Below are 20988 nucleotides of genomic sequence, written 5' to 3' on the forward strand. Positions count from 1 at the left end.
CCGGCTCCTGTCCAACCAATCAAAATGCTCTTTCCCTCAACACTCTTCCCGCCTTCCCCAAAGGCGGCCACCAATCAGGAAAGTAGCTCACGCTGCGCCCCGCCCCCCCCACCCCCACCCCCAATGCTCCGAAATCTTAGCCCTTTGCCCGCCTTAGCTTGTACTTACGGCAGAAAGAACTAGAATCCCCCCGCCAAGGGCCTTCTCACGAGGTCTTCCACGTGACAAGTGTGCACTTTGCTCCCCATTCGCCCCCACCCACCCCCATAGACAGTGATAGTAGCTGTAGGAATCAATCGATTAACAAAGGCTCCCACTATCGCACGTGACCGACCCAGCCTCTCTTCCGTGCTGAGCCAGTGTTCTAATGGGAAAGACCATAAGGAAATATAAAGTGAAAAACAAGCCAAGTCGTAACGGTCGTTGGAAAGGGAAAGCACTCTCGGCTGGAGGGGGCGGGAGAGGAGGGGCGGACAGAGGATGCCGCTTGACTTCTGTCCTATAGAAAGAGAGGGATTCTGGGAGCCAGAGCTGAGGCCGAGGACGGAGCACACACCAAGCACGTGGGTCCACCAGCGCAAAAGTGCAGAGGGGGAAAATGTGTTGCCCTGTGTAAGGAACAGCAAGAAGGCCCCTTTGGCCGGATCTCAGCGTGAAGGAAGGGGAGTAATGCCCAAAGAGGGCGGAAAGACAGGTTGGGCCGGGTTGTGGAGAGTTTACAATGGAGTATATGTTTTATCCTTCAGGCAACAGTGGAATTGTTTGCCTAAGAGTCACTTGATCAGGGCCTGAGCCCACTTTGGCAGCAATTTGTAGAATGGACTTAAAGAGACATTTGAAGAAGGGACCTATTGGAAGGCTGTTGTCATAATCTAGTGGAGACGGGAATGGGCCTGGACTAAAGTTGTCCTTGTGAGTGGACAGAAGGGGTGGGCTGTGAGATCTGGCAACTCACTGATTATGGGAGGGGAGGGAGAATGTGGCGTCCAGGATAACACCCAGGTCACAAACTTTGACAGAAATGGGGAAGTTTGGAAAAGAGGAGGATTTATGGGGATAGAAAATGAGTTCTGTTTTGCCCATGTTGAGTTTAAGATGTCTGCAACATCTAGTTTAAAATGTCCAATAGACCAACTAGTGATACAGTTCTGAAGCTTGGGGAGAATTGGGGATGGATTTACACAGGGGGGTCTCCAAAGTCACAGTGCAGTTTTAAGCTTTAATAACTTTAATAAGGACTTTTGGGGTGATACAAAGTATACATCTGAGACATCTATGTAGAGGTGACAGTTAAACCCATGGGAACTGATGAGATTACCAAGAAAGAGACCATAGAGAGAGAGAAGGCAACCCAGGACCCACTAGTGCAATGTTAAATAAAGCCGGATCAAAGTAGCAGCCTGTGTTGACTTTTCATTGTGAGCACTTTCACCTTGGAAAGTGGCAAACGCTACAGATCAGGGCTCGATTTATTGTTTTGCAGACTGCCTAGACTTAAGAAAGTGATGGAGAAAATGTTAATAATTCAGATTCAACTTAACAGTTTCAAGAGCACTTTTTTTTTCCCCTCAGAGAACAGCTTGTTAAACATTTACCAACATACCATCGCCTGAGCCAGTTCAAGCTGTGGCCCTGAAACACCCACAATTAGAGGGCTTAATGTGAATAAAGAGATAACAAAGGAGACTGAGAGGTGGTCAAGGCAGATAGGAGAAACCAAAAAAAAAAAAAGGTCTTATGAAAATTCAGATAGAAGCCAGTATCTAGTAAGAGAAAGTTAGTTAACTGTGTCAAATACAAAAGATAGTCAGTAAAGATTGATTAAGTACACTGTGTCCTAGCCACTGTGCTAAATGCACAGTGGGGATACAAAGAAAGGCAGAAGGTAGTTCCTGCTCTTAAAAGAGCTCATAGTCTGATTGGGGAAACAACATGCAAACAACTATTTGCCAACAAGCCATATATCAGATATATGGGAAATAATCGACAAAGGGAAGCATAAGAATTAAGGTGGATCAGAAAAGACCTCCTATAGAAGGTGGGATTTTAGCTGGGGCTTGCCAGGGAAGTCAGGAGACAAAGATGAGGAGGAAAGAGGTCAAGAAGGATGAGGACTGAGGAAAGACCATTCATTACATTTAGCAATGAAGGGATCAGTGATAGTTATGGAAAGATAAATTTCAGTTGAAGTAATGAAGTCCAAAGCCAGATTGCAGAAGGGTGGGGAGCAAATGAGTAAAGAGGTCATGGTGACTTCATGCTTTAAAAAAAATTTTTTTTTAATGAGAAATAGAGGAGAGGTGAAGTTTTTTTAAGGGTGGAGGAGACCTGAGTAAGTTTGAAGGCAAAAGGGAAGGAACCCACTAGATAGGGAGAAGCTGAAGATTCAAAAGAGAAGGGAGGGGCAGCTAGGAGGTGCAGTGGATAGAGCACTGGCCCTGGAGTCAGGAGGACCTGAGTTCAAATCCGACCTGAGACATGTGACACTTACTAGCTGTGTGACCCTGGGCAAGTCACTTAACCCCAATTGCTTCACCAAAAACAAAAAAATAAAAAAACCTTTCACTTGATCCAAAAGAGAAGGGAAATGATTGCTGAAATCTTCTGGAGAAGATGGGATAAAATACACAAGCAGAGGTGTTGGCCTTCCTGAGCAGAAGGGCCACCTCATTGTCAGAGACTGGAGAGAAAGTGGAAAATTATGTCACAAGGGGTTTTGAGATTAAGAGAATAGGAGAATGACTTGGGTTATATTAATGGCCTCACTAATTTGAAAGTCAAGTTCCTCAGCTGAGGGAGTGGGGTACAAGGGAGAGCTGTGGAAGGTTTAAGGAAAGAAAAGAAGGTTTGGAATAGTTAAGTGGGGAGTGAGATAGAAAATCAATTTGGGAGAAATAAAAGGACCAATTTGCTTCAGTGACAGCCCAGTCTACGTTAAATTCCATGAATTTAAAGTGTATCTAATCCATATGGTTATGAGACTTCTTTCTGTTGCTTTCAGCAGCTAGTGAGAGGTGGTCCAGTATGGATGTTTGGCAAGAGATGAGTGGCAATAGTCAATTTTACTATAGCATTTATTTTGAAAACTCAATTTATTCCAATGCAATTGATATATTAGGGAACTACTTGAGCATAACTTGAATTCCACATTCGCTTATGTGCTATTTTGTCTGCCAGAAATCCTAGGTGAATACTGAAAAATGCATCCAGCTGAATTGAGCCAAATAGGAATACACAAAAAGCATACATGCACACACAGTTGTGTTTTGCTATTCCTCTGTATTTGTGAGCTTTTTTCTTTTTTAAAAAACTATTATTTTAGTATGTTATTTTCCTCAATTACGTGCAAAACAATCTTTAACATTTATCTCTAAAACCTTGAGTTGCAAATTCTTTCCCTTCTTCCCTCCCCTCCCCCTATAGAGAAGGCAAGCAATTAGATATAGATTATACATGTGTAGTCATTCGAAACTTTCCCATATTAGTTATGTTGTGAAAAAAACAGACCAAAAATCTTAAGAAAAATAAAGTTAAAAAAAGCCAGTATCCTTCAATCTGTATAGAGACAGCATTTGTTTCTCTGCAGATACATAGCATTTTTCATCATAAGTCCTTCAGAGTTCTTTTGGATCATTGTATTGCTGAGAACAGCTAAATCATTCACAACTGATCATCTTACAATAATGCTATTACTTTGTACACAGTACATTTCACATCGCAATAGCTCATGTAAGTCTTTCCAGGTTTTTCTGAAAACATCCTGCTCATCATTTCTTAAAGCACAATGGTATTCCATCACAATCACATACCACAATTTGTTAAGCCATTACCCAGTTGATGGGTATCCCCTCAATTTCCAATTCTTTGCTACCAGAAAAGAGCTACTATAAATATTCTTGCACATACAGGTCTCTTTCATCCTTGTTTTTTATCTTTTCTCAGATGCAGACTTAGCAGTGGCATTGCTAGGTCAAAGAGTATGCATGCGCAATTCTATAGCTCTTTAGGTATAGTTCTAAATTGCTTTACAGAATGGTTGAATCAGTTCACAACTCCACCAACAATTCATTAATGTCTCACTTTCCCTCCAACATTTGTCATCTTCCTCCTCTGTCCCATTAGCCAAACTAATAGGTATGAGGTAGTACTTCAGAATTGTTTCAATTCACATCTCTCCAGTCAATAGTGAGTTAGAGCATTTCCTTCTACATGGCTATAGCAAGCTTTGACTACCTCATTGGAAAACTTCATATCTTTTGACCATATATCAATTGAGGAATGATTTGTATTCAGAGAAACTGGCTTTAAAAATTTTTTCCACAGTTACTATTGCTAACTGTATTTCCCTCCATCCTTCCCCCACACACCCTATTTAATCTATTCTCACTCCTTTCACCCTGTCCCTCCTCAAAAGTGTCTTGCTTCTGACTACTCCCTTCCCAATCTGTCCTTCCTTCTGTCACGCTCCTTCTTTTATCCCTTTCTCCTCCTACTTTCCTGAAGGTAAGATAGATTTCTATAAACAACTGAGTGTGTATGTTATTCCCTCTTTGAGCCAATTCTGATGTGAGAGTATGGTATACTCACTCCCCCTCACCTCCCTCATCTTCACCTCCCTATAAAAACCTTTTTTTACCCCATTCTACCTCATCCTTTCCCTTTCTCCCCCCTTAATTTTAATTTTTTTAGATTTCATTCCTTCATATTCAACTCACATCTGTGCCCTCTTTCTATATATACTCCTTCCAACTGCCCTAATAATGAGAAAGTTCTTATGAGTTTCCAAGTATCATCTTCCCATGTAGGAGATACTTCTAGGCACCTGTAAGTTTTCAGTTCTTCCATGGTTGTATGATCTAAGGAGAAGTGTGTTTACTACTCTCTTGGCCTATGCTCTGGTCTGTGAGAGACTGCAAGTACTCTTTTCTTCCCTGAACTGTGAGGAGGGTCCCCATTCAACTGAGGCTGCTAGTGTTCCTACCTTGCCCTGGGACTCCCCGCAGGACTGCAACCTGGATCAGATTATGGACAAAGCAACAGGTCCTGCCTCACTGAAAGTAAAGAGAACCCTGTAATTTCCTTCTGGCCAGTTGTTCAACCCTCTTACCATCTGTGAGCTGAGAATTTCAAAAGCAATTCCTGCTGTTGCTGATTCATTGGCTCCCAAGGCCTTGGCCTGGTTTGCTGGACCCTGGTCTTTGCTGGCACTGCCTGCACTGGACTGTGCCCCACTCTCACCTGGATGCAACAGAGCTTTCCTGCTGACCTTCTATGTAGTCTTTGGCTAGAAAATTATTTCATGCTGTCCTTTTGTGGGTCCTGTTGCTCCAGGAATTGTCTTATGGCATTATTTAAAGGTATTTGGAAGGGTTTGGGGGAGAGCTCAGGTGAGTCACTGCCTTTCCTTCACTACCTTTTCCATCCCCTCCCTCAAGAGCTTTTATAAAACAAGAACACCTCCACATCCACTCATTTGACATCCCAAACTTAAGTTCCATATTTATTGTTATATCATCTGGTACAGTAGGAGCTGTGGGCAAATGAGAGCCACACCACTCCACACCTCCTTTTCCCACCTTCTGCCATGACTGAGGCCCACTATGCACACCACCTAAAGTTATGGACTTCTCAGAGGTAGAAGCTAGGTGGTGTGGAAATTTATTTTGATTTGGGGACCCTACCTTTAGGCTGAGATCAGAAAGCCTTAGGCCCTCAGGGTCTCTTCTATGTGGGAGGTGCTGGTGCCCCTCCCCCTCTGCTTCAGCTGAGCCAAAAAGCCCTGTGGGCTATACAAGATGCCAGGTCAGACAGCTGGGGGAAAAAAAGCCCCCAGCTCCCTCAGACCTGAGCGGAGGTATCCGAGAGATCCTGGGTTTGTCCAGGCTGGGCTCTGGTGTAGCACGTGAGGCTCGAGCGCAACCCCACCACCACCAGCCACAGCCCTGGCTGGAGGATTAGCTTGGTCTGTGGGGGCGCAGGAAGCCCCAAGATTTGAGTGGAGAGAAGAAAAGGTATATATAGACCTGGGAGTTAGACTCGGGGGCGGCTGACGAGACGGCAAAGGTTGGAAGAAGACAGACAGGGGGGCTACAAGGACTCGGGAGAACTGGAGGACGGACAAGATAGAGGGATTAGAGGGGGGCAGCTGATGAGATCAGAATGGACGGCAGATGAGAGACGAGGGCTACAAGGATGTAGGAGAAGAATAAAGAACTAGGAGAAGAGAAAAGAGAGGCTGAAGGGCAGACTGATGGAGCAGACAGACAGAAGGTCAGTGAGAGAGAAACACAGGGGTTCAGCGGTGGCAGTAAGGAAAGGAAAGTTAGAAGCAGGGGGATTTACAAAGTGAAATAGGCTGGGAGTTAGAATAAAGGACCTGAGTGCCCTAAGGCAAGAGGCGGCTAAGGCCCTTATTGTATTAAAGAAGGTCCAGGTGCAGCAGGTGGGAAAGAGACACAGTGGAAAGAGACGCACTGTAATGCAGTCAGGTTGTACATTTTATTTCCCTGTATTCATAATTTTTAATAGTATCTCATAAATAAACTCTGCTTTGATTATTTAGTTGAGAGGCTTCTTAATCCTTTGCTTATCAGTTTGGGAGTGGAGCAGAGTGGTGGAACTTTATAAACGGCCCATATTAAATTAATAGCAGTCAGATAGCCAGTGAGTCAAGAGTCCCAGATTAAGTACCCAATCAGATTAGTCCTCCATAGATTAGTCCCCCCAAATTAGGCTAGTCATCAAAAATATTTCTACGTTTGAATGGTGACTGCGGCAAGACTTACAGCCCAATTATAATTTCTCTAAGCTTATAATTTTTTGAATAATTATAATTTTTCATAAGTCCAAAATCATATAATTTTCCAGATTAGCTAAATAGCTAATAATTAATGTTTTTTACAGTGGCACAGTGGATAGAATGCTGGGTCTGGAGTTAGGGAAGACCTGAGTTCAAATCCAGCCCCAGATACTTCCTAGCTATTTGACCCTGGGCAAATCACTTAACATGTTTGCTTTGGTTTCCTCAAATGTAAAATGGAGATCATTAAAGAACCTATTTCACAGAATTATTTTGAGGATCAAATCAGATAATATTTGTAAATCACTTAGCACAGTGCCTGGCACATAGTAAGTAAGTACTACATAAATGTGTATTGGCTTCCCAAGCAGCCAAGGACATACATGTTATCACTATTTATTCTTAACTATTTAACATATACAATGATTAAGTTCCTATCTTTTTATGTCAATTCGTGTTATAGCCCCACCCTGTATTTCCCATAAGTTCTATGGTTTTTATTATTTGTTTTTGCATTGTGAGGTGACTTTTAGGAATGCATATGTCTCATTGTAGACTGTAAAAGAGGGAAAAGGACTCCAAAAAAGAGGACATTGTAGAGTTGAAGTGGCTAACTATTTATTGATTTGAGGCTAAAGAAGGATGCATTTATACATCCAATGTGGCAGAAAATTCTCTCGGGGAACTTTTTTAAGACAAACTAAAGACACCAAAATTTAACTCAATTTAATTTTTTGAATTAACTAAATGTTATTTTAAAGTACAAACTTTGAAAAATGAGACATAATATACGACATATGTTTTTGAGCCTTTAGTTATACCTTGATACTTTTAATTTTAGATCATTAGACCACTTATAAAGAGCCTAAATGCTAGGAAGAGGAAAAACAAGGCAAATTCCATTTTAGAGCAACTGACAAATTTAATTTGAAAAGTATATTCTTAGGAAATTTCAAGGACTCTTATGAGGGAAAATACTTTAGAATTTAAATTATAGATATTGCAGAATTACAGTGTGAACACAGAAATGGCAAAATCCTGTAACTTTCTTGACATTTCGCCACTATTACTTAATCAAGCTGTATCATGTAGAATTGGAACAGTGCTCAGAGCAATCTGACTCTTTTTTTCTTCTTTAAACAATTAAAATATCTTGATTTATGCAACAGACTCAGTACCTGACTTCTGACAATTTGGAGGTTCAACTGAGATATTCTCTGAGCATCTGCTGCCAAGTGATCAAGATTTAAACTTGTGAAAAGTGAACGACAGTGGCACTCTAAGTCCAACTACTCTGTTGTCCCATTCCTCCTGTGGCAAGTACCAGAGCACAAGCAGTTTTTGTTCCCATTAAGCCTTGGTAAAACAGGTACCCTTTAGTAGACTCTGTGTCTAATTTTCCTTTTTATCAACTGTGTTGAAGCTCACTGTTTACTATTGTCTCTTTATTTCTTGTCTAAAAGAGAAGTAATGATGAAAAGGAAATTTAGTTCAATCGTTTTAGCCTTAGAGGAAATTCAAACTGTTATAAACAAAGTGAGTCAAACTCAGTCAAAGTTTGGACAAGTCAGCAGTATGTGTATTTTATGTCATGGTCACCCAGAAAGAATTTTTTTCCCAGGGTCTGATTAAGCAATGGAAAGAAGACTTTTAAAAATTAAAAGTTTCAAAGTTTTAAAAGGATATAGCCTTATCTCTGCATTCCCAGTTATTTCTAGTTAATGTCTACAGAGATAAGAAGAAAGGATTTTTCCTTCTCCATCTTGCATTGGAAACTAAAGAAAATCTAACTTTGTGATTCAGGTGTAATCTTTTAATGCAGATATCCAAATTAAGAAGAAAGTGAATTTTTATTGTATTTTTTAATGCTAAAATATCCTAGTAGGGATTTTGGAGGTATAACTTTGTTTGTTTGTTTGTTTTTTGGTGAGGCAATTGGGGTTAAGTGACTTGCCCAGGGTCACACAGCTAGTATGCGTTAAGTGTCTGAGGCCGGATTTGAACTCAGGTCCTCCTGAATCCAGGGCCAGTGCTCTATCCACTGCGCCACCTAACTACCCCTTTGGAGGTATATCTTACAAGGATTTTTCAAAGTAGAGGGTTTATAGATTTTATATACAAATATGCCATTTAGAAAGGCCTTGCATATACCTAATAAGCACAAAGGGTTAATATTTTCCAATAATTATCACTTATTGTGCAACTGTAATCTGCTCTGAGTTGTAAGCAGTGAAACCTGTTGTATGAGATAGAAGCTCTTAGAACTATAATTTTTTTTTTAAGTGAGGCAATTGGGTTTAAGTGATTTGCCCAGGGTCACACAGCTAGTAAGTGTTAAGTGTCTGAGGCCGGATTTGAACTCAGATACTCCTGAATCCAGGGCCAGTGCTTTATCCACTGCACCATCTAGCTGCCCCAGAACTATAATTTTGATTTGCTCTGTTTGAATCTGGCTAAAACTGTTTAAAACAATTGTTAAGTCAGTAGTCTTCCATTCAAAGGAAAATGCCTTGACCTGCTAATAGGAAGTGATGCTTTTGCATTTCCAAATTTAATGGTCATACAGGTGGGAGTAGATTACTGAGAAGGTAATGGCAGGAGCCTCCTGAATTAGTTTCCCCATTGAATTGTTTCTCTTCTAAGCAAGAAAGTTCTCTCTCTTTTTTTTTACATCATACGCTTGGATAATGTGAAATATTGTCAGTCAACTAGCATTTATTAAGGAGCTACTATCTGCCAGACATTGTGCTAAAGATATGTAATTCTGTTACATGAATTGGCTGTTTCAAAAAGATATCTGGGATTTCCCAAACCAACCAGAGCTGAAGGCATTTTGTCCTGTAATTCCTAAAATAGTATGATTTAGGGAGCACAGGTCTAATAGAACAGTTTTGAGTGGTCTGTGTCCCCCTTCCTTTCATGGCAAATTCTTCTGACCACGGCAGGAAAACCCTAAATGTTTTATAATGAATCTTGTTGTTAACTATCATCTAAAGGAATAGAAAACTCAGCTACCTTTTTTTCCTGTTACCAGAGAAAAGGATTCCTCATGATTGCTCTGTTCTTACTGATGGAGCCTATCTCCCAGACCAGAACTATCACCAGAATGAGATGCCCATTCGAAATGTAAGCCTAAATCAATATACTTATTTACTGCCATACCAATCAAACTACCAAAAATTATTTTATACAACTAGAAAACATAATAACAAAGTTGATCTGGAAGAACAAAAGGTAAAGAATATCAAGGTAATTCATGAAAAAAAAATGTGAAGTAAGGTAACCTAGCAGTACAGATTTCAAACTGTATTATAAAGCAGTAATCATCAAAACAATCTGGTACTGGATAAGAAATAGAGTGGTGAACCAGTGGAATAGATTAAATACACAATACACATTAGGAAATGACCATAGTAATCTTATGTCTGATAAATGCAAAGATCTAAACTTTTGGGACAAGAACTCATTATTTGACAAAAACTGCTAGGGAAACCAGAAAGCAGTTTGGCAAAAGCTAGGTATAGACCAATTTCTCACACCATATACCAAGATACAATCAAATTGGGTAAATTATTAAGACATAAAGGGTGATAACATAAGCAAATTAGAAGATCATGGAATAGCTGACCTGTCAGATCTATAAATAAGGGAAGAATTTCTAACCAAACTGGCGGGGAGGTGGGGGGAGAAGAGAGAGAGAGAATAAGAATGAATAAGCAAACAATATAGGATATAAAATGAATAGTTTTGATTACATAAAATTTAAAAGGTTTGCACAAAATCAATATAGACAAGATTAGAAGGAAAGCAGAAAACTGGAAAATAATTTTTTTGTTTTGTTTTGTTAGTGAGGCAATTGGGGTTAAGTGACTTGCCCAGAGTCACACAGCTAGTAAGTGTTAAGTGTCTGAGGCCAGATTTGAACTCAGGTACTCCTGACTTCAGGGCTGGTGCTCTATCCACTGTGCCACCTAGCTGCCCCTGGAAAATAATTTTTACAGCAAATATCTCTAATAAAGGCCTAATTTCTCAAATATATAGAGAACTCTCAAATTTCTAGAAATAAGAGTCATTCTCAGTTGATAAATGGTCAAAGCATATGAATAGGCAATTTTCAGATGAACTAATCAAAACTATCTGTAGTTATACTGGCTAAAAAATAGAGTGGTAGATCAATGGAATAGGCTAGGCTCAGGAAATGCAGTAGTAAATGACACTAGTAATGTAGTGTTTGATAAACCCAAAGACTCCAGCTTCTGGCATAGGAACTCAGTATTTGACAAAAACTGCTGGGAAAACTGGAAGATAGTATGGCAGAAATTAGGCATAGACCAACATCTTACACCTTATACTAAAATAAGGTCAAAATGGACACGTGATTTAGACATAAGAGGTGATACCATAGGTAAATTAGGAGAGAAAGGAATAGTCTACCTATCAGATCTTTGGAAAGGAAAATAGTTTATGACCAAACAAGAGATAGAGTATATTATAAAATGCAAAATGCATGATTTTGATTACATTAAATTAAAAAAATTTTGTAAAAACAGAAGCAATGCATCCAAAATTAGAAGGGAGGTAGAAAGCTGGGAAACAATTTTTGTGGCCAGTACTTCTGATAAAGGCCTCATCTCTAAAATATATAGGGAACTAAATCAAATTTATAAGAACCCAAGTCGTTCCCCAATTGAGAAATGGTCAAAGGATACGAACAGGCAGTTTTCTGATGAAGAAACCAAAGCTATCTATTCCCTTATGAAAAAATGCTCTAAATCTCTAATGATTAGAGAGATGCAAATAAAAACAACTCTGAGGTACCACCTGACACCTATCAGATTGGCTAAAATGACAAAAAAGGAAAATAATAAATGTTGGAGAAGCTGTGGGAAAATTGGAACACTAATTCATTGTTGGTGGAGCTGTGAACTGATCCAGCCATTCTGGAGAGCAATTTGGAATTATGCCCAAAGGGCGATACCCTTTGACCCAGCAATACCACTTTTGGGTCTTTTTCCCAAAGAAATCATGGAAAGGGGAAAGGGACCCACATGTACAAAAATATTTATAGCTGCTCTTCACGTGGTGGCAAGGAATTGGAAGTTGAGGGGGTGCCCATCAATTGGGGAATGACTGGACAAGTTGTGGTATATGAATACAATGGAATACTATTGTGCTATAAGAAATGATGAGCAGGAGGAGTTCAGAGAAACCTGGAGGGTCTTGCGTGAGCTGATGATGAGTGAGATGAGCAGAACCAGAAGAACACTGTACACAGTATCATCAACATTGAGTGTTGATCTACTGTGATGGACTATATTCTTCTCACCAATGCAATGGTACAGAAGAGTTCCAGGGAACTCATGATAGAAGAGGATCTCCAAATCCAAGAAAAAAAAAAGAACTGCAGAGTATAGAAGCTGAATGAACCATACTATTTCTTTTGCTTTTGGTGCTGTTGTTTTTTTCTATTTTGAGGTTTTTCATCATTGCTCTGATTTTTTCTCTTATAACATGACTAATGCAGAAATAGGATTAATGTTATTATGTGTATATATACGTATATGTATATATATATACATATATAAAACCTATATCAGATTACCTGCTGTCTAGGGGAGGGGGGAGAAAAATCTGAAATTGTAAAGCTTGTATAAACAAAAGTTGAGAACTATCTTTACATGTAACAGAAAAAAATAAAATACTTTATTAATTAAAAAATAAAATTTAAAAAATTTAAAAATTTAAAATTTAAAAATTCGGCCTCAGACACTTGACACTTACTAGCTGTGTGACCCTGGGCAAGTCACTTAACCCTTGTTGCCCCACCAAAACAAAACAAAACAAAAAATGGTATAAATCACTATAGATTAGGGAAATGCAAATAAAAACAACTTTGAGTTACCACCCTACACCTATCAGATTGACTAATATTAGAGAAAAAGAAAATGACAAATATTGGAGGGGATTTGGGAAGTTTGGGGCACTGTTGGTGGAGTTATGAATTGATCCAACCATTCTGGAGAGCAATTTGGAATAATGCTCAAAGGGCTATAAAATTCTGCATACCCTTTGACCCAGCAATACCAGGACTAGGTCAGTATCCTAAAGAGAGTAGAAAAAAAAAAAGGAAAAGGAACTATATCTACAAAAATATTTATAAGCAGCTCTTTTTGTAGTAGTAAAAAAATTAGAAATTGAAGGGATAGGGGGCAACTAGGTGGCACAGTGGATAAAGCACCGGCCCTGGATTCAGGAGGACCTGAGTTCAAATACAGCCTCAGACACTTGTCATTTACTAGCTGTGTGACCCTGGGAAAGTCACTTAGCCCTCATTGCCCTGCAAAAAAAGAATTATCAGAAATTGAGGGAATATCCATTAATTGGGGAATGGCAGAACAACAAGTTGTGTCATATGATTATGTTAGAATACTATTATGCTATAAGAAATGACAGGCAGGATGCTCTCAGAAAAACATGGAAAGACTTAAATGAACTGATGCAAAGTGAAGTGAGCAGAACCAAGAGAAAAGTGTACATAGTAACAACAATATTGTATGATGACCAACTGTGAATGACTTAGCAATAGAAAGATCCAAGACAATTCTGAATTATGTATGATCAAAAATGATCTACACCTCCAGAGAAAGAACTGACAGAATCTGAATGCAGATCAAAACATACTGTTTTTTTATTCTATTTTTCTTATATTTTTGGTCTGTATTTTCTTTCACAACATGACTAATATGGAAATACGTTTTGCATGACTGCATATTGTATAACCTTTATCATATTGCTGGATAGAGCACTGGCTCTGAAGTTGGGAGGACCTGATTTCAAATCCCACCTCAGACACTTACTAGCTGTGTGACCCCTGGCAAGTCCCAATTGCCTTAAACATCCAGAGCCATCTCCAGTTGTCCTGATATATATCTTGCCATTGGACCCAGATGGCTTTGGAGGAGAGAGTGAGGTTAGTGGCTTTGCACAGCCCTCCCTTACTTAAATCCAGTTCACTGCAAGTCATGGTCCTCTTTGGCAACCAAGGACAAACAACAGCAACAACAGCCTTCTCGATTATGGGGGAGGGGTAGAAGGATGGAAGAGAATTTGGAACTTGAAATTGTAAAAAAACCCAAAAATTGTTTTTACATGCAATTAGAAAAAAATAAAATATCTTTTAAAATTGTTAAACAGTCCCCATGTGCATCCAAATATTTATAACAGTACTTTTTGTTGTAGCAAAGAACTGAAAACAAGGTAGGTGTCCATCTAGTGGGGAATGACAAAATAAATTGTGGTACATCAATGTGAAAAAAGAAAAGAAAAGAAAAAAATTGTGATAGAATACTACTGTGCTATAAGAACTGATGGGCTCATTGATTTTAGAAAAACATGGATAAGCTTGTTAATAATAAAAAGCAAAATCAGCAGAACCAAGAGATCGTTGGATACAGTAACAGCAATACTTTTAAGGACAACTTTGAACAATTAAGTCATTTTGGATATTATAAATACCCAAATTAACTACAAAGGAGCTATGAAGTAAAATACTATCTTCATCCAGAGAAAGAACTGATAAATAGATGTATAGAATGATTCTATACACAAATACACACACACACACACACACACACACATATATATAATACACAAACATTTGTGTCTAATGGTAGGTGTCTAGGGCAGGGGAGGGAGGAAAGGAAGAAAAAAAAAGTTACACAATAACTTTATTATATATTTAAAAGGAATAGCAAGTTGTATGTGATAAATTTGCAGTTTCATGTGAAATCATCTTTTTCCTACTATGTTATGAACATGCTTATTTTATTTCATAAATTTAAAATAAAATACATTTTTCAATAAAGAAAAAAGGATATCTCTCCTGCAAATACTTTGTTCAGGTTGCTGAACTCATAACTATAACCAGAGCCTGTAAATAAGCGGAAAGTAATATTGTCTATGTACAGATATAGATATACATATATATATATATACATACATAAGTACATGAGTGAATGAGTGAGTGAATAAGTATGCAGCTACATATCATATATGACCCAGTGACCCATTTGGAATTTTCTTGTCAAACATACTAGAATAGTTTTGTGGCAGGTGAAAGATAAAATGACTGAGTGTAAGAAATAAAAACTGAGACAGGACCCCCAGTCTGGTGCAAAGCAGGAAGGCCATTTATTCTCGACCTTGCAAGGAAAGGCAAGTTACCCCCCTTTTGGGTACTGCCATTTGTTCCAGTGAAGTCCCCCTCCTTTTATCCTAGATCTAATGCAAGGTCCCTCCCCCATCTGGGTTCACAATCTTCACAACACTTCTAAACATGTAGACCACCCCCCCCCAGATGTGGTGCCACTGCTGCCCCCAACCAGTGGGACAGCCAGACCCTGAGAATTTACAATCCTTTGTTCTCTAACTTTAGAAAACCTCTATTGACTCAGGGAAAAGGGAGGAAAATTTTGGGGAGTGGGAATAAGCTTTTAGGGCTTGGATTCCATAGTTCTTATCTGAGAGAAACATGCTCTACTGGTTAAACTGTTAACTCAATAGGAAAAAGGAAGTGTTAAGGGCTAAAATTCTAGCTAAACTGTCTAAAATATCTAATGAGTGGTCGCCAATAAATTATAAGCTTTAGCAAGAGTTAGACTTTTAAGCATTTATTAAGGAGAATAAGAATTTGATAAAGAGAGAGAGAAAGGCCTAGATTCCTATCTATTAAAGGGAGAGCACATTTCTAGCTCCGCTCTCCACCAGAGTCCAAAGGAAAGAGAGCGAGACTGAACACCAGTCTCTTCCTTCCTCCTCCCACTAGCCCACGTCACTTCCTCATGCCAAAGAAAAGACTCCTGGTCTTGCCCTCAAAGACCTTCGCTTCATGGGTGGAACTCTTCTACAGTAAGTCTACAGTAAGTCTCCAGCAGGTGGCGTCATTCCAATCGTTACAGAAGGAATGGGGGAGATGGGGGAGAAGGCCCCAGGACTTGAATTATGTATCCTGCCAACTGTTTCTATCACTGAACAAACAAAAGTTTGAGCTTCTAAGCATTTTGATTTATTAAGCAATGCATGTCAATTACTTAACAAATTGGGACCAGGACCCTTCCTTAGCCTAGGGCTAGACCCCAATACAGGAGAAGACAGACTTTTATACATTAAAAACTAATTAATTAAAAGGAAACAATACAACAGTTTGGCATTTCTTTTTCTAGCTCATTTTACAGATGAGGAAACTGAGACAAAAAGGGTTAAGTGATTTGCTCAGAGTCACAGAGCTAGTAAGTATCTGAGGCCAGATTTTAACTCAGGAAGATGAGTCTTCCAGACTCCATGCCTAGTCCTCTATCAACTGTGTCACCTAGCTGCCCCAATATAACGTATTACATATGGGCATAAAGTGGTAATCTGAGCAATGTGATAGTTTCCCTTTATTTAAACAAATAAAAATCCTATGGCTTATGTGACTGTGACTCTGTGCTTATTTTTTGACACCCAAGTAAAATGGCTTGCCTAAGGTTATACAAGTAACCTTGATTTGAATTCATATCCTCTATCTAGTTGTTTTCCTACTGGATTTTACTACATTGCTTCTTCTATGTAACATAACTGGAAATGTTTGAAGCATGGTAAAAAAAAACAAAACAAAAACAACTAGCTTACAAAGTAATGGTCCTCTTTTTCTTTCTAAAATTTCAGGAAGGGGGAGGGGGAGGGGGAATGGATATAGAGGAAAATCTAGATTATGGCAAAATAAAAGATATCAATAAAAATTCCATTTTAAAAAGGAATGAAAATGAAGTCCCTTTTAGCTTTACATCTATGATCTAATGATTCTATCCATGTTGATGTCATTCAGTTGTAGGTCTGGGGCAACACACAGTTTGGGTAAGATATAATACCTGCCCTCACAGAGCTTACAGTAAAAAGACAATATTTCAATAGTATGTAGTAAATGTGTTAGATGCAAAACAAAGTGCTATGTGAGCAATATTTAAGAAATACTGAAATTTATGTGATAATATACTTTGGTGCCCTTTACAGATATAAACATTTATAAACATATAATTGTCATGTGAAGTTGGTTGGCTTAGATTTATGAAGACCCAGAAAAATTCTGCAGACAAAATATTGGTAGTGGGATTAGACTTTCATATTGCTATTTCTGATTATCTCCCATGTTCTTGGGCTTGTGCTTCTAGAGCTCAGTTTATAAAATTTAATGATATTTTAGTTAGTGATAGTTTTAATTGATGGTAGAGCTATGAATTGGTCCAGATTAGTAAATTGTGCTGGGCCACAAGGGCAGCTCTGACACTGGAGGTGAAAGAGGGATAGGGGTTCCCTCAAAAGATAGAAACTGATAGGGGGAAGGAATCATCCAGTGGATGTATGTTCCTTGAAGGCAAGTACTATTTTGGTTCCATCATCTGGTTTACTACTGTGAGACTTCCTATAGCATAAACCATCTCTTCCCCGCCCCCCACCCCCACCGGCTTGCTGACTTCAACTGGGACTCCTAACCAATCAACTCCATCTCCAGTGAAGGACTCACCTCATTCAAACCATCTTGTACTTCCTGACTGGCCTTCCAGACTCCTTGCACAAGACCTATTCCTCATAAGTCACCAATGGGATTAGTTGAGGTTAGACATGGATGGATCCACTTGAACAATTGAATCATCTGCCTCTCTCAACTGACCTTTCACCAATCACTGGTGTTCTTCCTGGAGTTACCATTCCCCAGTGGTTAACCCTGGGATGTAGGTGCCTTTATTCTCCCCATTTTACAAATAAAGAAATGGAGGCAAACAGGTTAAATGATTTGCCTGGGGCACATAGCTTGTAATTATCTGAGGCCACATTTGAACTCAAGTCTTCCTGACTCTAGGCCCTCTATCCACTACACTGCCTAGCAGCTTCTTTATATGCTGAATTTGGTAAATTTCTTGAATAATTTGACATTGTTTTCCAAGACAGTTCAATAAATCCATAGGCAATGAATATTTGCCTGTCTTATCACTACCTTTAAAAAAAAACTTCCACTGCCCAAGTAAACATTCAGATAAATAAACAAGAACAAAAGATGATAAGGAAACAAACAAAACAGTGGGAAGCACACACGGATAGGGGCTCCAGGTTTTCTAATACTGTCTCATAAGTCCTCACCAGTGTGCTCTCTGTTGGCCATCAATCAGCCAACTAGAGTTAATTTGATTTTAGAGATGGGCCTTTCCTGAGATGGCAGACTAAGAACAATTGATAGAAAAATGTCTCCTCCAAAGTGTGAGGCACACTCCCTCCAAGCCACCAGAAGTAGGGGAGTTAGAGTCCATGCTAGGATTTGTTAGAAGCCAAGTTGGGCCAAGCTACCCATTTAGGACTGAGCTGTAGCTGAAAGAGTGAGTCTAGAGTCTCAATATACATACACACATATATGTATATATATATATATTTATATATGCACACATATAAATATAACTTAAAGTTTAGGATAAAAATAATCTAATTTTCAAGATAAATAATAAATGTTTTTACCTCATTCATAATTTATTTAGTGATTCAGTTGAATTTTGATGAATATCTATCCTCATTTCATGTTCTTCCTTTTCTCACACTCTACATTCCAGCCAAACTCAAGTACTAGTTGTTCCAGTACTTGTTCCAGGTATTTGACATTCCATCTTCTGCCTCTACACATTCTCATAAACATAATTTATAAAGTGTCATGGTCAATAAAATTTTAATTGCTATAATAATTTCCCTCCATTATATGTCATCAGCTGGGGCAGCTAGGTGGCAGAGTGGATAGAAGGCTGGGTCTGAAGTCTGGAAAACCCGAGTTTTGGCATCAAGGTCAGCTACAGCACTGATGGTAAAACATTGAACTTAAAAAGGCATTTTCTAGCTGTATTATCCTGGGCAAGTAACTAAACCTTGTTTGCCTCAGTCTCCTCATCTGTAAAATGAGCTGGAGAAGGAAATGGCAAACCCCTCCAGTTATCTGCCAAGAAAACTTAAATGGGATCACAGAGTCATGACTGAAACAACTAAACAACAACTATCCCTTCTCCTCTCCCAGGACTCTTTTTTGCCTGTTTGCCATAACATCTCCTTCCTGGGTCCTTGCCCATCTACTTCCTGGGTGTCAGTCATCTCTAGGAGCTCCAATTTCTTTTTCTCTTAAGTAATGATGAGAAGTCTCTCTAAACATTGAGAACTTGAATATTATACCTGTTGTAAGGTTCCAATCTCCAGTTACAAAATATCTCTTCCCCTGTTAAAGCATTCTTCAGTGGGACCCCCTCCCATCACTGAAACTATGTTTACCCTTTTCTTTCCCCATTTCAATCCTTCCCTTTGACTCCACAGTCCTTCTTTGTTGGGAGAAGCCTACAGACTACAGAAGTTAGTTTCCCTTCCATAGTTAGCCTTTGCTTTGATTTGGATATTTACATATCCCCCTGTTTTCTTCCTCTTCTATTTCATGTGCCACCCATTCTACAATACAGTCCCATAAAACAAGATAAATAACAAGAAATGCATTCGCCTTTAGGCAGGGTATTATGATATTTCAAGTCTGGTTCTCCACTATCATTTCTTCTATATGATTTCTGTTTTCATCCTTCTCTCCTTATATTCTATATTTTTTTTTTTGCGGGGCAATGGGGGTTAAGTGACTTGCCCAGGGTCACACAGCTAGTAAGTGTCAAGTGTCTGAGGCCGGATTTGAACTCAGGTACTCCTGAATCCAGGGCCGGTGCTTTATCCACTGTGCCACCTATCCGCCCCATCCTTATATTCTTTTTAGAAAGAAATATTCCAATAGTTATTTTGTTATTGTTGTTGTTAACGCATAGGTGTCTTTTTTCTTTTTAGTTTTTTTCCTTTTATTTAATGTAATATTTATCTGTGCCTTCCTTGGTTGCCATTTTTTAACCTTTCTTATATTTCTGTTGTCTGGCATGTTTGCAAAGCAAACAATTTTTTCAGGTCTTGGGTTGCATCTTGAACTCCTTTGCCCTTCCTTCCATGCTATACAATTTGTACGTCAATCATGGAGATTTTGTGTATCAGTATTTAAACTTAAGCAAATACTTTCTTAAATATTTATTGCCACTGAGGGGACGGGTAAAGATTATAACAGCTAAGTACAGCTATCTCTAACCAAGTTTGGGTAAGAAGATATCTCACATTTCCAGCTAAATTCTTTTTTTTTTTTGTCAGTCAATAAACATTTATTAAATACCTACTATGTGTCAGGCACTGTGCTGAATGCTGGTGGTAAAACAAAAGGTAGAATATAGTCCCTCTCTCAAGGAGCTCACAGTCTAATGGAGAAGGCAGCATTCAAGCCACCATGTACAAACAATCTACTAGATAATTTGTTAATAGTCAATAGACTGGAGTGGGGAGAGACTTATGGCAAGCAGAACAACTGGAAAGCTATTGAAAGAGCCAAAGGTGTGAGGTGATAAGGAAAGTAGAAGGTGATGGCAGTGTCAGAGGAGGAAAAGGTATATATATATATATATATGAAATGGTACAAAGGTAGAATTGGATATATATATGGGAAATGGTACAAAGGTAGAGTTGGATATATATATATATATATACATATACATACATACACACATACATACATACATACATACATATATATATGGGAAATGGTACAAAGGTAGAATTGAATATAGATATATAGATATATGGGAAATGGTACAAAGGTAGAATTGGCAGACCTTAGCAATAGATTGGATATTGGAATTGTCTGATAACATTTGGAGATGTAAGACTAGAGATAAGCAGAAAGGTTTGCACTGGATAAGTAGATTGGAGAATACTCAGCATAGAGATGCTGATTGAATACAAGGGAGCTGATGAGGTCACCAGATGAAGTTTTTTGTTTGTCCTTTGTTTTTGAAGAGGACCAATTTCAGCATGCAGTAATGTCTTGACTTTCATTTAGGTGAGACAGAGTTGGATAAAGTCATCAGCTTCACTTTCTCTTCCAGAGTTATCAAAGTCCAGTGTCAATACAAAAGTCAGGACAACTGGTGATGGCCCAAGATGCAGTGGATGACCTTGACATCTTTGATGTTTGACTAAGCTCTAAGTGTTCCACAGCACCTGCTTCAGCTGCCTTCATGGCCATTGGAACAAATGGTTCTCATCCCCCCAAT

This window comes from Dromiciops gliroides, chromosome 3 (assembly GCF_019393635.1).
Source record: "Dromiciops gliroides isolate mDroGli1 chromosome 3, mDroGli1.pri, whole genome shotgun sequence".
Classification (NCBI taxonomy): Eukaryota; Metazoa; Chordata; class Mammalia; order Microbiotheria; family Microbiotheriidae; genus Dromiciops; species Dromiciops gliroides.